Genomic DNA, 18,706 nt, shown 5'->3' on the forward strand with positions numbered 1-18,706 from the left:
CCACAGTATCCATTACCACTGCCATGAGAAAAGAACACGTGCTAGATTTTCAAATGGCCCCCTAGAGTCTGTAATCCAGTCACTGCAGCACATGAGGGTTTCTATGGGTACATACATTTTATTACAATCTACCCTCCTCCTTACGTACAAAGAATATTTGAACTCTTAGAATAACTCAGTTCAATTAAACAAAACTCTTAACTCCAGCTTGAGTTTTTGACACAGATGAAGTGTGCAAATATGCCAGAGTTTCAAAGCTGAGATATGTGGATAAGGAAATTGATCTCCTTAGCCAAACAAACCAGTTGCTTTAGAGGAATAAGTCTAGATTCCAGAACAGCTCATCATCTACAGAGACAGCAGGCAGTAATAGACGGGCAGCCTGTGATTGCTCTGGTCTGTCCTTTCCAACGGGGAAAACTAGGTGGGAACTATGATTGAGATATGAAAACTAGACATACTACACATTTGTAAAAAGTCTCCTCTGTACCACTGAGTTCAATATTCCATGTAGAGTGGGTGAGAAAATGTGGGAGAGAGTAGGAGAGGCACCTGAAAATAAACAACCTAAAAATTGGCTTGCAAAAAAGAGAGGAATCTGGGTGTCCTGTGAGGATAGGCACTCTACAAAGATTCAGAATGTGCTCTGTTTAGCAGCTAGAGAAATGGCCTGCATTCCAAGTGAGTTGAATTCAAGGTAGGAAAGTTGTGACTGAAAATTATCTTATACCTACCTGTGTTTTGCAAGTCTGTTAGGTTCTGAATATTTCCTATACTGTTCATTATCTTCTATACTTAACCTGCTACTGAAAACTTCTGTACGATTTGAGAGACTATTCAGCGCAGGAAATGTTCATCCTCAACAGGCTAGTCTTACAATGCATTTATGAATAAGTAGATATTGTAAAATGTCTATTCCCATATCCCACAGCTCATCATTGTCATGTCAAAACAGCCTTCTCTCTGTAAGGGTCTTCACTAGAGAAGTACAATACCAATTAATTGATTATAGTTGCCCAAACCTGTACAGAAATAAATGCATTATTTTAAGTTATACAAAGGAAGCCAAACAGTCCAATTAAAAGTGATACAGCAAATGGGGCTTCCCTGGTGGCGCAGTGGTTGAGAGTCCACCTGCTGATGCAGGGGACACGGGTTCGTGCCCCGGTCTGGAAAGATCCCACATGCCGTGGCGCAGTTGAGCCCATGAGCCATGGTCGCTGAGCCTGTGGGTCCGGAGCCTCTGCTCCACAACGGGAGAGGCCGCAGCAGTGAGAGGCCCGCGAACCGCAAAAAAAAAAAAAAAAAAAAAAAAAAGTGATACAGCAAATGGATATGTCTTTTTTGAACTGAATTGTAATCAACCAGTTTTTCTAAACGACCTAATCAAAAGGAAATAATACTTAATCCTCATGCCCTGCCACACATTATTTTCAGTGTGGGTGTAGAACAGGCATATTGTGTTGGGTTGAACAGATATGGAGATCTGTAATACCATCTTCTAAAAATAGACTACTATAGCTTAGCTTCAAAATGCATACCCAAAAATACACTGGCGCTTTGGGTAGCTGTTATAATACTAGCTCATGTAGTTAACTCAAGACAAATGATATCCCAATCTAATTACCATATTTAAAGTTTATATGTTGGTTTTTTTTTTTTTTTTTTTTTTTTTTTTTTTTTTTTTTTGCGGTACGCGAGCCTCTCACTGTTGTGGCCTCTCCCATTGCGGAGGACGCGCAGGCTCAGCGGCCGTGGCTCACGGGCCCAGCCGCTCCATGGCATGTGGGATCTTTCCGGACCGGGGCACGAACCCGTGTGCCCTGCATCGGCAGGCGGACTCTCAACCACTGCACCACCAGGGAAGCCCTGTCGATGTATTTTTGAATGCTGATATCAGTGTGAAGTTTTCTGATATTCCCAAAGTCCATATTTTGGGGAAATACAGTCTTAGGAATACAACATGACATCTATGAAACTTTGAGTTTAATTGTACTTCAAAAGCTCAGCTCCACATATATATTTTAAGTTAGATCCTTTCTAAGACATTCTTATGCTGGTCTGTCGCTTGCCTTTGTCTTTTCTAATGCTGATAAAGTTTTGCCCAACGATGCAAACACTTTAATAAACTACTTAATGAATCTGTAACTGATAACTTAGTTGAAGAAGTAACATGTTATTTTGTACTTAAACACCTTACATACCAGTTCATATGTGTGTATCTGCTTTTTAAATGAACATGTAAATGAAAACGTTCACTCTTTTTTTGTTTTGGTGATATTGGGATATTTTAAATCTTGCCACCTCACTTGACATTTTACAGAGACTATCATTTTCAGGTTAATCATAAGCATTACGTAATAAGTAAAGAAAAAGGAGAGCTGAGAAAAAAAAATGAATCAATTCAAACTGCAGAACAAACTTAAGGTCATAGCAGTTCTCTGGGAGCATTTAAAGCTATTCAAATGAGTTAATAGGATGAAAACGTTTCTATTCAACAAGTTCCTGTGAGGGCTTAGGTACTAAGGGATGGTCTAAGAGTTAGAGAGGATTGTAGATTCTAATGCTGATTCAAATCAACCTTAGGATCCTCAGCAAGTATAATATTTTGGCTTTACTGGACTTCACTTTCTTTATAAATATCCCCTGAAAAACAAGACTGTATTTATGAGAATTAAAAATATGTATTATCAGGAATGTAACAAATAAGAAACAGATTAGAAAGCATTCTCTAAAAAACAGGATAGGAATTGGTATCCCAAGTATGTTACATATTAATCTCAAATATAGATGTAATTTACATTTTCAACAGTGGCAGTATTATAGATTATCAATATACTACAGCTCCCAAGCCTTTCTATGTGAGTGTATACATATTTAGTATATTTCTTCCAATCTTTGATCACTTGAGTAAGAAATTTAATGAATTTTCAGTTACATCAGATTGAATATTTTAAAGTAGCTATGATGTTTGTGATATAAATAAAATACCTTATTCTTAAGAAAACAGCCTAAGTTTAAACACAACAATTATATAGAAAAAATATTGTAAATTTATCTCTTAAATAAATCAGTATTTTCAAGTGTGGCCACAAATGTAAATTAGAATTTTTATTTAGTACTAGGTTACTTATATTTTTAATATATTTAATATATTTTTAATGTGTGTCTTTAAGTTTTATTCATTTGAAATTCTGGGGTCAAGATTTCCTCATCTTTTATTTACCCTCAAATTATCCTAGATGATGAAAAAAGTAAAATCCTAAAATTCTTTTAATTCCATTTATTTCAACTTGCAGTTACATAAAATGGAATAAACAATAATTATGGGAACTAAATCCATTTGAATAGGGATCAAAATGGATATATAAAATTTAGCGGAGTAGAAATAATGTTATAGAAAAATACAATACAATAAAATATAATAAAATGCAATGTAATATCGTAATTTTAAGAAAGCAAGAAGTAAGCTGCAAAATTCTCGGCTTGTAATTTTTTCTTCAGTTTTTTATTTTAATGTACTTTAAATTGTATAAACAATACGCAATCAAAAATAACAAAACTTTTAAAAATGTTGCATATTAGTGAGAGCTAAAATACTTAGCTATATTAAGAAAGGGCCCTAAAGAAAAAAGCTTTCAAAAGTTTTCATTCTTCTTTAGAGATCACAACTATGTCTAAATAAAACTTATTTTTTACAGATAAAATTATGCCCCAGTAGTAGGGACAGGGTGGTGAAATGAGCCCTAATACTCTAAATTTGACTATTCTTAAATTATATTTTTCTTTTTCACCTGTGAAGTTAACTGCTGTTTTTTCCCCCTTATATCCCATGTTAAAAGCTCACTACTTCCAATATCACCCAAGAAATGTATAATTTATTTAAATAGATTCATTTTTTTTTTTTTTTTTTTTTTTTGCGCTACGCAGGCCTCTCACTGTTGTGGTCTCTCCCGTTGCAGAGCACAGGCTCCGGACACACAGGCTCAGCGGCCATGGCCCACGGGCCCAGCCGCTCCGCAGCACGTGGGATCCTCCCGGGCAGGGGCACGAACCCACGTCCCCTGCATCAGCAGGCGGACTCTCAACCACTGCGCCACCAGGGAAGCCCTCATTTTTTTAAATGGAAGAAAAAATCAATCAAAGCCCCTCAGAGTTAACATAAATGGAAATGAATACAAATTTTTGAACTGCATCAATTATCTTTGCATTTTCAACCAAAACAATATTGGCACCTAATAAATGTTAATAAAATGATAATTTTAACTGCCAATAAGTATCTCTATACAATACTATTTACATTGTCATCAGTTGAATGACTTGTAAAACTTCAGAAATGCCAAAGAGGGTGTATGGCATCTTGAGTCTAGAGGGTTCTTGGGAAAGGAGTTTCCAATATGGGTAAAGATGTGACCCCAGAAAGTCTATCAAAAGCAAATGTCTTAAACAGTCAAATTAACAATTTTTGTGCTCCTCAGTTCCCTTACTGGCCCATAATAATGGAACTTTGTGGTTTGTGAGAACACTTGCTATTCCCAAAATGTTCCCTAAATGTAACACTGAATCCATTTCATTCAGTTTATGGTCTACAGTGGATATAGCAGAGATCACTAATACACACTTCTTAAAGGAAACACATCTCCAGACATCCTCCGCCTCAGCCAACCCCTAAACAACCTCAACAGGAAAAGGGCATTTTCAGCCTGTCCCAGAAGAGCACTGGTGGGGCAAACTCTACCTACATGTCTAGATATTAAACCCATTGTACACTTATTGGTGGTACAGAATTGATTTGTCCCTGGGAAATATTAAAACAAAGCTTTAAATTTCTCTATCTCCTTCCATCTATTAGGCAGTTTAATATTCATATATTTTCTAGATTAAGAATATATATTCTTTTTGGATTTTTAAAAATACTGTATCTGGAAGGAATAGAATATTTTTTTTAATCAAGCAAATAAATGTTAACCAGTGGTACCCACTGAGACATCTTCTGCAGAAGTGTTAACTCTAAAGAATTGAAATATTTACTGGCTTTATGATGAATAAATTTTACTAAATGCATGTACCTATATCCTTTTCTAAAGGAGGTAGCATAGATAATCTTTGGTAGCTTTTTTTTTTAAAGATCCTCAAGGCCAAGTTCTCATAAAAATGATACACCACGTTTATTCAGCTTCAAAGGCAGAGAGAACCTCAGCCTCTTCTCAGGAGAGCAATGCTTTTAATGACTCCAGAGACAAGGTTGTTATTTGGAAATCAACAAGCACAGCCTGAATTGACAGTGGCCTCTTCCTGTTTTACCTTTTAATGTGAACTACTACTTTCTCCAATTTTTCATTTTTTCCTACCTACAAATAAACCAGTATAAATAGTGAGCTATAATATTCGTCCCACTCACTTCTCCATTCAATATGGCAGCACTGATGTACCAGGTCCCTAGACTAATCCTTTATTTGGGGATAGAACTTTTTTCCCAGAATAAATAAAACCAGAAATTTCATCTTAATAAGGCAAGTATACCCCTCTGCTGCAATTTCAGCTACTAGCAAACAATCATTCTGTGCATCAATTTAGTTTTCTTGGAAAGGAAAATAATACGTCGTTTCTAACTTGTCGTATATAGTGGAGATCACTAATACACCACTTCTTAAGGAAATGCATCTATAAATGAATATGCTGCATAATGTAATACTCTGTAGAAATATTTAGAAAAGGAAAACTTAGGAACACTCAGGAAAGAATTTCAAGCCGGGAAGCCAATAATCCAATAGGTTTTTGAAATAATGTTTAAACAGTACAACTTTAGCACTACAGAGGCATGTTAGCACAGCAAACTAAATTACTTTTATTCTTTCAAGCTCATATTTCTTCTCAGGAAGTCATAAGTCTAGACAGCTGAAAAGTAGCAATTTCAAGAGAAAAAATGTAGTGAAACTAAGCTACTACCATGGCATGTAACTGAGGCAGAATAAAAAGATAAAGAATCTTGATTTTTTTTCTTCCCAAGGGATAACGTTGCCTACTCCTTTAAAACAAATTATGATCTATTCAACTATAGTTTTATTTTTACATAAGTTGCTAAGATGGAAAATGGTTGATGAATTTAGGGGGGAAAAATGTGGAAAAAACCAATTTGAAAATAATGAAAACAATATCCACCCTAGAGTTAATTCTGAATTCCCTGTGAAGAAATCATAAAGTCCAAAAGCATAGTTTCTAATGACGGGGGCCACAGACCACTTGTATCAGAATCACCGGGAGTGATTGTCAGTAATTCAGCTCTCTGGACTCCATCCCAGATGTAATCATCTGAATTTCTGGGAATCTGCCTTTTAATACAGTTCCTAGATATTCTTTGTTCTTTCCTAGATGTTCTTTTACACTTAAGTATCAACATAATAAGCCTGTGTAAGAGCTGTAAATTAGCACAGGTATTTAGTATTGCAAAGCTATAAGATACAATAATAATGGAAGTCCAGGGTGGTGGGAGAATTCAACCAAGAAGATGCCTACTTACAGAATAACATTAATAATGACTGAGTTATTAAAAGTATATTGGCCATACTTTCTGAGTGTCAGAAACTAAGACAGGAACTTCAGATCCAATGAATAATAATGCCTGGTTCCTATCCTTTGGTGAGAGGACAGCTCACAGCCTGGGACAATAAATATTGATTGTTCTGTATTTTGCATATCATCAAGTTTTTTCAAACTTTCTATTATAGTATAATTATATTGAATCCATTTTTAACCTTGAAGACGGTTCTCTAAGAAGAGACTAATCATTCTGCTCCAGATTAGATTGGCTGTCATCTGACCTGCTAAACAACTTTGTCCTTCCCTACTTTTTTGAGTTGGAGCTGCTATTTCCTGAAGCCTGTGATGTCCTCTTTTTTGGTTTGCTCTCTTGTTTTCCTGGTTTACGTCCTCGAATAACTTACTAATAAGTTGTACGTGGGAGGTAAATTTTCTGAGTCCTGGAATGTCGGAAATTATTCTTTCTTCACTATTGATGGGTAATATGATTGGGATACAATTCTAGGTTTGAAATTACTTTTTTTTAATTTCAAAGGTTAATTGTAGTCTTCTAGCATTCAATATTACTGATGAAGTATCTAATGTCACTTGGATTCTTTTATCTTTATGGTTAACTCTGTTCTATCACAGAACCAGAGCAGTACACGGTGAGGAAACTCTTGGAAAACTTGACTTGTTTTCCATGAAGTCTGGAGTTACAAAATCAGTGACTTAATCTCAACTGGAAAACAGCTGAGTGATGACAGAAAACTGTAGTGATTGCAACATGATCACTCAGATTTGCGTGGGGCAAAAATAATGTTGTTGTTGATGTTGTCATTGTTTTTTCCCATGAGCTAAGTAAATACCACAGACAGCAACTTGGCTAGAGATGACTTGAAAGGTTACTTTCAGCGTTGTCAGAGACAACATGTGGTGGAAGGTAACAGCATCATAAAAGAGATGGAGTCTTCTGCCAGGGAGAGAGACGAGGAAAAGTCCTAGCAGGTCAGAGAGTGAACATTTACATCAGGGGATTGTGAGGGAGAGACTCCCAGCTCCAGAAGGGCGGAGGTGGAGAATAGGTACGTCTAAAGACATATAAGTATCTCAGAGAGAGAGAGACATTTAGATAGCTGCCAGAAAGTGAACCTAGCAGCTCAGAGTCATAAACAGCAGTAGCTCAATAAACAAACACTTTATTTTCCTTTATCACTCATCACTCTTTCCCATTTTAATCTTGGAAGAGCCAAAGTCAGAATAGTGAATGAAGGGAGAGAAGTGGAGAGCTGATTGGAATCAGTAAAATACAGAACATGTTTCCTTACCCTGTTGCAAGTTTCCAAGCCTGGATCAGGCCTCAATTAGTAGTGGGAATGGGAAAGGAGTGGGAATACAATCCTTGAAATGAATATGAAATAGAAATTTGGGTTGGGGTTAGACTAATGAGACTCTTCTGTTATCTGAAAATAACAGAAAGATCTATCAGATATATCTGGAACATCTCCAGGGTGGAACGGGAGATTCAACATTGCCCACTTGAAAGCAGAGGCTAAAAATATTTAGAACTATTTTTCTTTCTTGTATCTATACCAATTCTAGCCCATTCAATAAACCAGTTATAATGGCTTTTTTTTATTTCTTTACTATTATTTTAATGAAGTTCTGGTAGGAAAAAGGCATGTGAGCTCAGTTCATTTTAATCACGGGTTCTAGAAACTATATTTTTAAAATTTTTGAATGTGATTCTGTTTTTCTTACTCCTTACTATTCTTTCTGTTTTAATGTATTTTGTAAATCTGGAAAAGTTGGAACTAATAAACTTTGAATTTATGACAGAGCACATAACACCCAATAGCTAATTTAGCTGTTTTTTCCTACAAATACATTTTAAAATCAAAGAGGCTTCCCTGGTGGCGCACTGGTTGAGACTCTGCCTGCCGATGCAGGGGACGCGGGTTCGTGCCCCGTTCCGGGAAGATCCCACATGCTGCGGAGCATCTAGGCCCGTGAGCCATGGCCGCTGAGCCTGCGCGTCTGGAGCCTGTGCTCCGCAACGGGAGAGGCCACAGCAGTGAGAGGCCCGCGTACCGCAAAAAACAAAAACAAAACAAAACTAACACATTATTTTGGTTTCAGGGAGATACAATTTATATAAATGTGTAGTCGTAAAAGGCCAGGAAAACCAGTGAATAGTATGAATATGAAACAAGGTGTATAAAAATAAGATCAAGGTTGACTTGAAATGGAGCTAGGGTTGGGGCAGAGGATCCTTATCAAATATTATAGGTCAAGAAGAAAATCCTCCTTATTTTAGCTGCTGCCTCTCTACACAGAACTGCTATATTTGCCACTATAACTCCTATTGGCCAGCTGAGCAGACAGAGGCTCTTGTTGTAAAAGGCAAAAAGAAAGAAAGAAAAGGAGCAGTTGGGGAAGGCAAAGATAGAGGAGGAAAAGGGGCAAAAACAGACTAAAAGGAAGAAAGAGAGGAAATGAGGAAAGGAAAGATGAAAGAGGATAAAACTGAAAGTCAAGAACAAGCTGTTTATAAAGGAAATTGACTCCATTAGAGGCAAGCTTTTGATCTAAATGTCAGGCAAGAAAGACTCCAAAGGAGCATTCTTTCTTGAGGAAGGAGTCAAATTCTTAGCGGTGTTGCCGAATGCAAGAGCCACAAACGACATATGCTACTTACATTTAAGGTTAAATTAATTAAAATAAATAAAATTGAAAATTCAGTTCCCCAGTTGCACTAGCCCACATTTCAAATGCTCGAAAGTCACGCGTGCCTAAAGGCTACTATTTTGGATAGTGCAGAGCCATTTCCACGGTTACAGAACATTCTGTTGGACTGTGCTGTTACGGAGCTTTAGCGTCAGCTGAAGTTCAGCTACTTTGGGGAAGAGTAGGTCAAAAATGGTTCTTGGGAGATGGAGAAATTATTCTTGGAGAGCAGTAGCTGTTGGCTTATCTTTGGGAAAAACACCTGAGTCTTTTTGTATACTGCATTAAACTTCTATGATATTTGGCCATATCAGCCTTAAAAAGAACAGAGTAAAAGATAAGAGGTACAATCCTTAGTGGGGCATCTAGCAACCAGCTCCTATGTGGATAGTCTGTGAGTTCCTGTTGGAGAAGACTTAATGGCCCAAAGAACTAAGGGTCAAGCCTTTGGCCACAGCAGCTGAAGTTTCTTGAATAGTTTCACAAGGTTGAATTTTAACATGTCATTTATTCTGAGTACTGGAGATGGTAGAGGCAGTAAAACTTCAGGGTGACAGGCAAAGACTGAATCCCTTAATTATTGTCCTGGTGAAATGAGTAGACAGATCTATCTCTTTCACTAGACAAATGTGGAGATATTACCCAAGCCTAAAATTTCTTTACTACTGTTCAAGCAGTTGCTTTATAACTAGGAAGGGCTTCTGGACAGCAAACAATAGTAGGAAAATATTCATAGCTGCATAGGTGGAATAACTGGATAAAATCTGTTGTGCTATTGAGTTAGAATCCCCAAAGTTCATATACAAATAGAAGAAATGTTTATGGTAATTGGGGAGTTTTTTAAGTTATAGAAGAAAGTTTCTAGTGACTTTGTCAAGGGCTCTGGCATGCCAGTTTTCAACAGATCATATATAGGAGCAATGTAAATTGATAAGGTTCCTACCTTATCCCACGAGATTAAGAAATCCTCCACATTGGTAATTGACTGGGGAAAGTCACAAATAGCTTTTAATTTTTTAGCGAAAGAGGCTTTCCATTATATGTGATGTCATGACCTAGATAATGGACTTGAGACTAATAAAATTGATATTTATTTAGTTGATATTTAGAGACTTTATGTACCTTATATAATAACATTGTCAGCAAAGAGAGAGAATAAATTCTGCAAGAATTTCAATCTTTCAAACTTAACAGAAGGCTATCCACATTTTATATAAATGTGAACATGTATATAATATGTGTTTTCAGGAGTGTATAAGAGTCCTGAGGGAACTGGATATCTCTAAGGTTTGGATTATGTAATTATAAGAAGTGAGAAGGTGCTTCTGTAAACCCTTGGAAAATAATTGTCTGTGTGTTATTGATTTTCCCAAGTGATGCAAATAGATACAGCGAATCTGAATGCAAGGCCATTCTAAAGAATGCTGAACACAGATCTACCACTGGCTAAGAGAAAGGCAAAGTCTGAGGGGTATGTGAGATACTACCAATGAAACATTTTTAAAACAGCTTTATTGAGATATAATTGATAAAACAAAAAACTGTGAAACATTTTTACTATTCAGAGAAATGATTAAAAAAAAGTGGTCAAGTTTATAACAGAGTATAGTCCTAGTATCAACAAGAAATGAAACATTGTGGTTTTGGAAATCTTTATGGTTTATGGAAATCTTTCTCTTTTTTGTTAATGGCAATTATTGGCAGATCAGAGCAGCTACTTTGAGAGGTATTCGTCTGTCAGACAGCTTTTTTTTCTTTAAATACTACCTTTCACTCCAACACAGAACGATTGTTCTTCCAGTGTCCTTTGTCATTGTAATATTGGCAGGTGTCTTTATCAAGACTAGACATAGTGGTGTCCTTGTCCTTGGGTTGTCTAATTGTTTACTCTAAAAGGCTATTAATTTGGTCCATAAATTTTCTTTTTTCAAAAGCAAAATATTTTCAAAATACTCCATAAACTCTTGTAATTCAGAAAGAGAGACAGTCTGCTAGCCTGTTTTCTGACTAAATCTGCTACCTCAGATTTAAGACCATCCAAAAGAGAAAGTATATAAGGCAGTTGTGAGATATTATCCTATATTTATATCAATCTGTAGTCAAATTTTGACCTATACATCTTATATCAGTTTCACCATCAATCCTTTCTGCTTTTTCAAACCAAGTTTTATTATTTCTGGGTCTCATAAGGAGATGAACTAGTTGATAGATATCAGAGATTCCCACAGTCCTAAATTCTTCAGTGGACTTTTGTCTTTCCTTAGAAGGGTTTGCAAGTCCTGAATTAGATTATGCAAATCTGATCTTGACCAAGAGTTAAAGCTATAAAAGCAAGGATATTGGCCATCATCTTCTCCTATGTTGGTGGAGAATCCCCACCTAGATATTAGGAGCTGAAAAAATGACTCACTCACCTGTCCTGTCACAGACTCCAAGGAGGGAGATGCCAGGGTATCCCCAGCACTCTATCCTCATGGAAATGGCACAGGCTGAGCATCAGAAGGCTCAAGCCTTATCCAAATCCAAATCACAGCACCAAAGACAGTGGAAGAAAATTAACCAGAGCAACTATTAGCATAAGCCAGTAGTTCTCAACTTGGGAGGGTTAGGGAGGGTGAGCAATGGCACAAGGGACACATGCCAATGTCTGAAGACATTTCTGGTGTCTCACCTTGGGAATTAGGTGTGCCACTGGCTTCTTGCAGGTAGAAGACAGGGATGTCATTCAATGTCTTGTAATGTACAGGACAGACTCCCACAACTAAGAATTATTCAGCCCAAAATGTTAATAGTGCAGAAACTGAGAAATCCTGACATAAACCTTTGTGCTAAAAATGCCAGACATCAGAAGGCTCTGAAGGAGAGGTCTGTTTTGGAGAAAGAGACCAAAATTTTTAGAGCTTTAGCAGAAACTGTCAAAGTTCAAGTTAACTTGAGAACTCATTGGTCAAAAATGATTCTCTGAATAGGGAAGAATTATTCTTACAGGTTTACAGGTGTTGGTTCTGTAATTCATATTTTTACAAAAGGGTGGGGAAGAGTTAGGAGCTAACATCATGAGCAAGAGAGGACTGAGAGGAAGAGCTGTGGGGGTCAAGGACAAGTGAGGGCCAGAGTAGAAGGCTTTGTTACAGGAACAATATGAAACATGCACAGGAGATCCCCGTGGGAGTACAAACGTGCCACCAAAATGCAGGATTCTGCCTAATGGGGGAATTTTGTCCCTTTAGAAGAAATAAGAATGTGAAGCATAGTAACTAAGTTAGTTTACTATTCAAAGAAATATGTAATACAGGATACAACCTGCAGTACTAGTCTGGTCAAGGCAATGATATTTAGCTAGAAAATATTAAACCTGCTCTGTTTCTCCTTTAGAGCCATACCAAAGATTTTTAATTGAGTAATTTTAATCTCACAGCTTCTTACCGGGCTGATGCTTATCCAATCTAAAGTGGACAGGATTCTTACTTCTGGTGGAATATCTCCTAGAACAAACATATGGTTAAAAGTAGTTAAGGGAAAATGATGTGGAATATAGACAGTCTGGAGTGTTTGACCTGGTTGAATGAAATCTGCAAAGATTGCAGGCTTTTATTCAGCTATACAGAAGCAAGTTTCTTTGAAAAATGTTTTTAAGTACAACCATCAATTCCTCATTAAATCTACATGTTTTTAAATGGTCCTCCACTAACTGTTTTTCTAAGAGTTAAACAAAAATATTTGAAGGAAATTTAACGGGTTTCAATAGGTGAAAAAGACTTCCTATTACAACCAGGCAGAGAAAATGACATTTTCATGAGTGGAGGTGTGCCATGGAAATACTTTTAACAAAGCATCTCCGACAAAGCAACCTGGTCAAAGACTGAGGAACAGAGATATGCATATGAGGGAGCACAATGCCTGGTAATAAACAGGCCTGTTTCTTTTTAATGTGTAATCTTTTAGCTTTCTGCCTGGATGATGTTATATAAGGCCATCATAATCAACAAATTTCACTGCCGCTGAGGAGAAGAGGAAGTCTAAACACATCAGTAACTTCTTAAGAAAGTGCAAATGCCAAACAAATCAGGAATTCATTAACTAGATGGTGCTGACATTTCCCAGTGGCTTTTGGAGAACTGAACCATTCTTTCTTCAGTCTTTACCCAGGAACAGGAGGCTCTCTGATAGTACCTATGAAGTGTGATTTTGTTCAGACTTTAAAAGAAGAAAAAAACCCAAACATGATCTGAAGTGCATTCCTACCTTCAGGTTTTAGTATTTTATTGCACATGACCTGGGGTGACTCATCAGGTGACAGACCTTCCATATCTTATTCCCAGTTCATGCTTATTGCTCATCTCTGACCAGAGACTGAAGTTTCAGCATCATCTATAGCTTGCTATATCAGAGAGCAAATAAAGTAAAACTTCTTTCACATTTTTCTGTAGATTATATTGGTTGTCCTTTTTGAAATATTAATTTCATAACTTCATCTTTATAATATTTGATTCACTGGAGGCAAAAATCTATTCCCAGTTTATAAAGAGCAAGGCTAAATATAGGTGGTATTTTCTTTCTCTTTACCACACAACTAGAAGCCCACTGGTCAGAGTAAGAGGTGTCCTAAAAGGAAGACAATAAGGACATAAAATATAGGCACATGGCTTCAGCCAGTATGGAACAGGCAGAAACAGTCTGTGTGAATAATTATGTTGAATAATTAAATAAAACAAAATCTCACAATCACGTTAAGTAACAAATAATTCCCAGCTCAAGCTCCTTCCCCTAATCCTTCTTCATATTTGTCTTTCACAAAGTAAGACACTGATTGATTCTTGAATCGTTTTTAAACTTTCTGTTCACAAAAAGTGAAAATATTAATCTTAGTTACATTAAGTGAAGAAACAGATACATCCAACATTCTATGACAATATCAATATTATGTTAACATTTCAAAGAGCGTCTTACTGTAAAACATATTGGTATGACTTTGGACATTTCGGCATTTTGGCATGACACTGGCCCAAAAGTGTTACTTAGAATTATATTTGTTTTCAAAATATTAAGTAGATTTTAGTTTTTTTCTGAGTTAAAAACATTTTAAATTTTGGCATTAATTAAATAGCTATAGGCATTCTTGCTCTGAGTATTATTTTGCAATATCATTTTAGAAGGTTTTTCAAAGTTAATTAAAATTATATTTGAGTATTATTTTAGAATGTTTTTCAAAGTGTAGTTTATTTTATTTTGTCATGGAGTAAGAAATGGGAGTAAAGAAGAATATACTATTGTTTTATAAATGCAGCAATTTACACCAAAATGGTTTTCAACTTAAAGAGTTCATACATTTGTCAAATCACCAGTGGTCTACTTGCCTAATCAATTGAACTCTTTCAAGTTTCATATTTTTCAGTCATTCCTAGTGCATTCTAAAGTATTTACATTATTTTCTGTTAGAAATAGAAAGTCATATTCTATCGAGTTGATGACTCATACAATGAAAATGAAGATCCATAATCCTAAGCAATTGATCTGAAATTTGATATAATTCATATATCAAATTCTGAGTCCTCTGGTTATCTAATGTATTCTAAAGCCAAGAAGTGCTCAAATATATCGGCAAAACTTTTATAGATAGTGGTAATTTTTAAAGATAGTAGTAGAGCTCTTACATATACAACTAGAATTATCATCTATTAGTACCCATATCCTACTTCTACTCGGAAGTTTTAACCATAAGTTTGAACTATGTTCATACACTAGAACAGTATGTCTTTATAAATCTTCTGAAGGTTTCAAAACTGCTGGTCCTTTTGCCCAAGTTTTATCAGTTATCTTTGGATTACTAAAAGTTTGCTTTCTAGTACTTTCCTCAAAAGCAATTTATTTGGACAGTATTTCCTAAGCTCTTGCATATTCAAAACTATTTTGCCATAGCCTTTGTACTTGAAATAAACTTGATTGGAAATAAAATCATGGGCTTTGAACATTGTTTCCTTGGATAAGTGTAAGGTTTTTTTAGACAATCTTTAAAGTCTAGTAATTCTAGTGATGTCCCTGTGTGGATTATTCTGGGACGGGTTTTATCTGCTAAAAGTTTGCCCTTCAATTTGAAATTTTAAGTGGTTTTGTTTGTTTCAAGAAAGTATAGTTTTAAGTAATTGTATTATCCTATCGTTTTAGTTTCCTTTTTCTGGGACTCCAATTATGCATTTTTTGGATCTCCTTTGTGTGATTTATATATCTATCATTTTTTTCCTATAATCATTTTTTAATTCTACTTAATTTCATTCATTTTCCTTTTTGCATTTCTATCTTCCCTTAATGTACTTCTGTACTCTTAGTGATCAGTGTATTTCTCAAAGTTTTATTGGATGCCGATAAATTGTTCACAATTAAGAGTTCAGGCATACTCAGTATGCAGATGATTCCAAAATATGTATCTCTGGCATTAACTCTCTCTCAATCTCTTAATTTGTATATCCATTTGCCTGCTTGATTTCTTTACTTGATATATAGTTGACCTCTCACATTTAACCAAATCCTAGACTTTCTCCAGAAAACTCTTCCCTTCCAGTCTCTCCCAGATCAATGCATGAGGCCAGGTCCATGCAATTGGTCAAGCCAACAATTTTTTCTTTCTTTTTCTTCATCTCTCACATCCAATCTATCATCATGTCCTATTGGGTCAATTCAAAATACATCCCCAAAGAGTCCACCTCCTTCATCTCCACTGTTAGAGCCATTATCATCCCTCATCTGGGTAACCTCAGTGACTTCCTGATTTGCTGTTTCATGCTCTTTCACTCTTAGAATATATCCAAAATGGTCTTTTAAAAATATAAAGTAGACCATGTCACAACCCTACTTAAATCTGTGCTTTGGCATCCCATTGCTCTTGGAAAAAATCAAACCCCTTCTCATGGAGCCTACAAGGCCCTAAATAATCTGCCTGGCTGTCCTAGAATTTTCCCTCTTGTCTGTTGGGCTCCAGTCCAATTCATCTTCCTCCAAGTTTATTCTTACCTTAAAGCCTTTGCACTTGCTATACCACTCTGTCTGGAATTCTCTACCCCAAGACTATCCTAATGCTGGTTATTTTATGTCATTTATGCTTCAACCAAAATTGTCACTTCCTCAATGAGGCTTTTTCTGACCATTCAATTAAATTTTTGATTCTCTCCCCCCATAAGTCATCCCTTCATAGAACCCTGTTTTATTGTTTTCATGGCATTTACCACTATTTACCACAAAAATTGTCTTATTTTCTCTCCCCCGCTACTGTCACATGATTTCCATAAGAGTAAGGACCTTGTATGTCTTCCTCATCAGTGTCCTCAGTATCAAGAAAAGGACTTGACATATTCATACTAATTGAATAGACATCCAATAAGTAGTTGTTGATATGGTCGACTGAATAAATGATTCCAGACAAGTACATTGCATTCTTTCCATGCTTACTTGAATTTCACTTAGATTATTTAAGTGCCTTATTGTATTCTAAAGTAATTCATCTTTATGATAAAAAGCAGAGTCTAATTAAATAGCTATTCTTATAAAAATCATAAGAATCAGGAAAACAATCTAATTAGTTTGTTTAGGATCCTTGTGCCCCTTACTCATCCATTAGAATAATCCAGATAACTTTTATAATTCTTTTATAATTCAGTCTTATTCAATTTTTCATTGTACAAGAGACATAGGATCCCAAATAAAAGAAAGCTTTTTAAAAATCTCAAGTGAAATGAAAGAAATGAAGTTTTTTGTTCTTTTATTCCACAAAGAAGGTGAACTAATGCATGAATCTCCAGTATTCTTAGCCTTGGGTGCCAAAAGGGCCAAGATGGCTGGGTGGAGTGACAATTACTCTGCAAATGGGTCTGCGTTGAGATCTGTGCTCCCTAAACCTGACTGAAGGAAATAAAGCAAGAAAAAGGCAGATTAACAGAGCATCAAGGTGGCCAAACAGCTTGAGTTACTCTCACATCTCAGAAACTTTCATTAAGATTTACATCATGATGCTGACCTAAGTGGCAAAGCAATTTTTTCATAGCTGACCAAAAAAGCTAATACTCTCCAGTTGGGTCAGGTAACCTTTTTCTTGCTCACAGTAAGTAATGGAGTTTGCCTCATGTGAGTGAGACTGACCAATGGACATACATCACTGCATTCCTGTGAAGCAGGTTCCCCATGTGATAAATCTGCACTCCAATTATTAAGGTCTTTTAAAAGCCCTTTCTCATTTTAGTCATTTTTCTTAGTGAGCCTAAGAAAGGCTATAGGAACACTTTTTTAAAAAATGCATAGGCTGACATTAAAATGCCCAGCATCTGATTTTCAAAAGCACCTGAAATAAAAATGACCCAGTACCTCAGGAACCAAGTTCCTAAAATAAAAGTAAAATACAAAACACACACATGCACATATACAGTATTAAAGAGCTTTAAGTGATGTCAGAAATTAGTTAGAATGAATGTTGTTTTACGCAATTGATTTCAGAAAAACTGATTTTTATAAGTTAGAACCATCACAGAGAGGAAAGACAGCAAAAAGAAACAAAGTGACTGTCTTAGAAACTTACATTAACAGTGCCAAAGCAAGAAAACATAGTAATCATAGGGTAAATTAGTGAATGACACTAATGCTATTGAATGAGGTCCTGGCTATAACCATCTCAGCCAGAGAGAGATCACAGGTTGAGTCCCTCGACTATCACCCTGGCCTTGTCAGGGAGTTTTCTTTTCCTAACTACGACCAACTGGTTCTTTGCACCCACTGTCAACACTTATGGTGTCTCCACGTGAGTGTAAAAAAAAAAAAAAAAAAAAAAGTGCTCTTTCCTCAATAAAGAAGGTTGAGAGGAGTATATTATTTCTCTTGCAATGATGACAGCAAACTTATTTCATATAAATTACACAGATCAAATAATTGAATCTAAGGTAAAAAAAATGGAAATTAAGAGCCACATCATTAAGATATAATAATTTGTTATAAAATAGTCATTTCTCTTGCTTTCATGGTAGTGATAGTCTTTGTGGCAGTTTTGATGCTTCCTTGTCCCAGTATCTTCATTTTTATAGAAAAGGGGACTACACAGAAACATTGTCATAGACATTAATGGCTTTATGTTCTTAATAATTTGTAGTTTTGAGATGTAGCGTTTCTCCAATGAGAAATGATATTAGAAAAGTCAGATACTGAAAACTACAAAAAATGTTTAGAAATCTGTCTTTTAAATAATTACCACAAATATACTGCAGTATTTCAAGAGGAATCATACCACATTTTAGAAAACAACTGCAGGTTTTAAAATTCCTCATATGTTGATGTTCCATCAATACCACACTCCTTTACTATGTTCATTGTTAAATGTCAAATGTAAATTTTTACATAGCTGTAATGTTTCATTTTCGTGTAATTCTTCAAATTATATATGTTATCTAGAACTGTGCTTCTCAAACCTTAATATGCATATAAA

This window comes from Orcinus orca, chromosome 3 (genome assembly GCF_937001465.1).
Source record: "Orcinus orca chromosome 3, mOrcOrc1.1, whole genome shotgun sequence".
Lineage (NCBI taxonomy): Eukaryota > Metazoa > Chordata > Mammalia > Artiodactyla > Delphinidae > Orcinus > Orcinus orca.